Here is a 5708-nt window from a genome sequence, read left to right as displayed (position 1 = left end):
ATTGATGGTAGACGTTTGGGATTCATGTTTACTAATATTATTAACGGTTCAATATTTACTCACGGCAAATAAAAAGATATGGATTAAATGCATGCAACAAAGTTTATTTTTATACTAATTTTGTTTAAATTGCCATAATTAAATAATACTAATTTAAAATATCACAGTTCAAATAGTAATTATCAACAGATGTGTGTGTGTGATGAAATATTGGTTCTTCGAATTTAATAATTATACTAAACGACGAGCTTTTACATATGGCTTACTTGAAAGAAAAAGGACACAAAACAAAAAGTATAAATTTTACATTAGAGGGGTTTTCATTTTTATAGTATTACAAAATTAAAAATTTATTTATTTATCAATAAAATCACAAACGTAATTATCAATTTACAATAAATAAACCATTATGATAAATAGGACCATAAGCAGTGTGAATAAAAAATCAGTAAAATCTAACACCTACATTTTCCTAGCAAATGCTTAGTTTGCAGTGAATAAAAATAAGTAATAGCTTTTACTAAAAATGCAATTAGCAAAAGCTTAAGTTTTTAGCATTGTCTAAAAAGGGTGAGAATAAAAGTAAGTAATTACTAAGAATATTAAGGAAAAGCTTACATTTTTGCAAGCTTGTTGGATCCTGCCTTAAAAATTTAGTATTAATAAACATTTTGACAGAAATGGCTGCATTTATGAATAAAAGATCTGTAAAATTTTATTCCAATAGAAAAGAAAGTCATGCCGAAGGATACCACGGTCTGTATAGATTTAGTGAAGAAAATGTTGAGTGGATAGCTAACCATTTTTTGGAGCCAAAAGTAGAGACTAGAGGTGGTGCATTGAGTACAAAAAAATTCAAATATTTTTGCGGTTTTTAAGTGATCCCGGATTTCAAATAGGGATCGGAAAAGAGGAAGGAGTTCATAGAACAACAATATGTAGAATGATATCTCACGTTTTACCAAAAATAGTTGAAAAGGCAGGAATTAGGATTAAATTTCCTACAGAAAACTCGACTGACCAGGCAATCAACGAATGGGCACAGTTGTATAGATTTCCCTGTGCTTTTGGTGCAATTGATTGCACTCATGTACCAATAATAAAGCCATCGCTACATGGTTACGAGTATGTTAATAGGAAATGCTGGTGCAGTATAAATGTGCAAGCAACTTGTGATGCAAAAGAAATTTTTACAGCCGTAGATGCTCAATGGCCTGGCTCGATGCATGACAGTCGTATTTTAAGAAGATCAAATATTTTTGGTATGATGAGAAGACGTTAACAGAACTATGGAATTATTTTAGGCGATGAAGGGTACGGCATAACACCATGGCTATTAACACCGTATAGAAACCCCACCACGAGGGCGTTATTATAGAACGCTGTTTCGGATAACTAAAACGTCGATTCCCTGTTTTGCAACATCCGATACGATTGAACATTGACAAAATTCCGTCAGTAATCGTCAGCGCTGTAGTTCTGCATAATGTTGCTAAGTATTTAAATGACCAATTACCAAATGACGAAGAAGAAGTAGCCGGTGAGGATCATGATGGTGAAGAAGTTGTGGAAGATAATGATAAGCTAAATAACGACCGTCAGCGTGGTCAACAGATGCGAGAAGAAATAAAAAATATAATTTTTAAATTGCAGTTGTAAATATACTACTAAGTATGATACCATACAGTGCGTTTTTTTTAATGCGGTACATATGATTTTACATGGTAAAATTTCAAGTGCATGTTAAGTTTATTTTTACTAAGCCTATGCAGACCAAAATTCACATAGGCAAAGTTTAGGTCTCTAGAAACATAACAAGCTTTAGTTTCTTCTTAAAAACTTGCTAGATTTTCAGAAAAATCTAATTTAATCTTAGAAAACAAACACTTTTTCATAGCCTTGTATATTGATTTAATACCAGCTATTTCATCATTACATTGACAATGTCAAAAAATTGATTTACATGATGTCAAAAACGAAATTTATTTAACAAAATAAGCATTTAATTTTAGTAAAAATAAATCCATATAAAAAAATAAAGAAATTAAATTAATAATTTGTATTTTAATCCTTTTAAGCAGCTACTTCAGGAACAAATTACATCACATTCTTTTAAGGACCGTAAATTTGATGAAGGGTTTTTGTTTACTCTTAAAAGAAATCTTTCTACTACTTATGATAATCTTTCTACTACATATTTTCTAATTGATTTGCGTAGAACTGGGCGATCTGGATATAAAAGCCAGTAAATACATTTGCCGTTTCCTGGTATGAGACTGATACAATCTTCAATCTTACTCCAATCATATAAACAAGAGTCATTTTTTAATAAATAATTTTAAAAAATTGAGCTTTTATTTTTTGTTATGTCAAAACATTTGACAACTAATGAATGTCTGTAGCCGGTGGTCATGTATTGTACGGGGTATTTCAAAAGAGTCGATTTCTAAATTTTTAAATGAATTGGAAAGAGCTGGGAGTAGTATGCTGCTAAGAGCCCAAACTTGGCCTGTGTCAATTTTTATAACTACAGTAGAAATGTGCCTAACATGCACTTGACATTTTAACATGTAAAATCCTATGTACTGCATTAAAAAAATGCACTGTATAAAACAAAAATGCACTCATCATGCTGAAACCACATTTGCTGTCCAAGGTTTAGTGGAACATTTTCAAGGAGTTCTGGGAGAACTTCCTCCAAGAAACGCAGATAAATAGGTCCTGTTAATCGTTTCGGTAGAAGGTATGGCCCAATTAAATAATCATCAACAATGCCTGCCCATACGTTGACAGACTAACGATTCTGATGTTTTCTTGGAAAAATTGCATAAGGATTTTCTTCGTCCTAAGCATGGCTATTCCTACTATTAAAAATACCGTCTCTTGTGAAAGAGACTTCATCGGTCCACAAAATATATCGTAAAAAATTTGGTTGTGCAATGATGTGATCCAGAAGCCATCGACGAAATTGAACTCTAGGATGATAATCGGCTGCAGTCATACCTTGAACTTTTTGGAAGTGGTAAGAATGGAGTTGTTGCTCGTGTAGTATCCGCCAGACAGAAGCGTTACTCGTATTCATATTCTTAGCAACGTCACGTGTGCTATTTGATGGTTCATCGGCAACTCACTGAACAACCTCTTCTTCAAATTCGACCGTTCTTACGGTTCGAGCAACACCAGAATCATGCATCTTGGTCTTAAACATGCCTATCTCAGCGAGCCGCCGATGAACCGCAATAAACTTTTTGTATCCAGGATGCTGTCATTCGGGATAACGTTCATGATACAACCGCGATGCTGCTCGTGCATTGCAGTTTGTTGCTCCTTATGCCAAATGCATATCCGCCAATTCTTGATTGGTAAAGTTTTCCATTAGCAATAAATGTTTAAAAATTGTAAGCTATAAAATTTTTAAAGATTGTTGTTATGCTATCATGTACAAAAGGTAAAAATTAATGCAGCAGATCCTATTTAGGTAATTAATGTTTTTTATAAATTTTAACGCGTCTTAGGGCCGTAGTGGTGTAGTGACGCATTTCCGGTCATGCGTTCCTATACTCAAATGGATTCTTCTGTTGCATTGAACAACCCCCAGAAGTTTAATCCCATAGTTCTGAAACACCCTTACTGAAATTCCCTATTTCCATTACAAAAAAATATTACATACACAATTTTTTACACTAAATCTCTAAACAGTACTTATAGCGCTGGCCTCGAGAAATAAGACTAACAATTAAAAAGAGTGTTCACAAAAATCATAGGTAGGTATATACAAATAAATTGTAAGTAGATTACCATAAATAAATTTAAAAAAAAAGTAGCCACATAATTAATCCGATTAAATAGAAAAAAATTCTTTTAGTTTTATTACAAAGGTTTTAAAATTTTGAATATTTCTTAAATTATTAGGTAGCCTATGCTTTAGATGCAGAGTACATTGGGCTGTACATGACATATAAATTTAGTGAAAGTAAAACAGTTGTATTACATTTTAATTTTTGTTTTTAATTTTATACATGAGTGTTTATTTTTCAAACTCCATTAACTTATTTAATTTAAAAACTTTAAGCTCTCTATAAAGCGACTCTGTATTAGTAAGTATATTATTATGAAAATGTAAATACATTAATTATTATTCTCCTAGTTTTTGTACTACTTTTATTAGTATTCTGTAGTTAAAGTTGATTCGTAAGGTTTCTTTAGGGTTCTACTTACGTTTGGTTTATTATTTTTATTTATTGTATTTAGTTTTTAAGTAGTTCATCTTGTTCAAGAGCCCCATTTTGGCCCCAATTTAGGTTATTTAGGTTATATTATTGTAAATCCCTGTAGTTCTAATTTTCTAGAATTTGTATACTTGCTTCCTTTGACTGTCAGTATTCTCCTAAAATGATTGATCTCTTTCGGCAAAAACAATGAAGATAATTCTATGTATTTCGAAACTGTTCCATCGGGACAGTTTCGATAAAAAGGGAGGCGCTTCGTGACAATTCATTCAGTTTTAATTGTTTAGTCAGTTTTTACCTTGGAAACAATTAAACGACAGTCAAGGCGAGTTAGGTTAGTGTTTTTTTTGACGTTGACAATAAAAGTGTGTTCCCGAATTTCGTTACAATTGGTGTCAGAAGTAAAGGATATTTGGAAGCTCATTTTAGTGGATGCCTTTAACAAGAAGTCAGGCCAAGATGGAGACCGAGAAATTGATGGAGCTGCTATTAAAGAAGTTTGACGAGCAAAAAGTAGAACAAGAAGAAAGAGACCGCAAGCAAGAAGAACGAGACCGTAAACAGAAGGAAGAATAATAAAAACGAGACCGCAAACAAAAAGAGTGAGGAGACAAGAAACAGGAAGATTTAATAAAGACAATTAAATCTGACCTGAAGAAAGAAAATAAAGACCTGATTCGAACCATGAAAGATGACTTACTTAATTTAAAAGATAATCTTAAAAAGGAGCAGGAGGAACGAGACAGAAAACAAGAGGAACGAGTTTTACAACTTAAAGAAGATCTGGAGAAGAATCAGAAACAATTAATTACTAACTTTGAAGCAACAATAGAAGAAGAATTGGGGCCAAATACAAAAAAGATCCAAGAACTAGAGATGAATGTAAAACGGACTCCTCTTCATCCCGATCCTGTAATGCAAACAATAATGAAAATAAAGCCACCAAAATTCGACGGCAAAGAAGCATGGATTACCTATTTGAATCAATTTGAGGCCGATGCTAAGGGAAATCGCTGGGATAACAAAGAAAAGGCAATTAATCTTAAGCTGAGCCTTAATGGAAAAGCTACAGAAATATTAAGAATGGTGCCATTTGAGGACCAGCTCAATTTCGACGTACTGGTGCGTACCTTAGAGATGAGATACGGTGAAGCCCATCTACAACAAGTGTACCAGGCTCAATTGAATTCTAAGAGAACCCGAGGAAGGACTTCAATAGTTTGAGGCCGATTTTTCTCGATTAGTAAATCTGGCTTACCCTTCAGCCCCAACGAAGTTCGGAGAACAAATTTCTATAAATTGTTTTATTGACAGATTTCGAGATTCAGATACTAACCACGCTCTAAGGATGGCACATCATAATAGTATTTCAGAAGCTTTGGCCCATGGACTAGAATATGAGGTAGCTTTTCAAGCAACTAGAAGGCAGACACGAATAAGACGAATCAGAACTTCGGAAAGTAATTTCGAAGACCGCCT

Source organism: Anthonomus grandis, chromosome 16, assembly GCF_022605725.1.
Source record: "Anthonomus grandis grandis chromosome 16, icAntGran1.3, whole genome shotgun sequence".
NCBI classification, from domain to species: Eukaryota; Metazoa; Arthropoda; class Insecta; order Coleoptera; family Curculionidae; genus Anthonomus; species Anthonomus grandis.
This window is presented reverse-complemented; position numbering follows the sequence as displayed.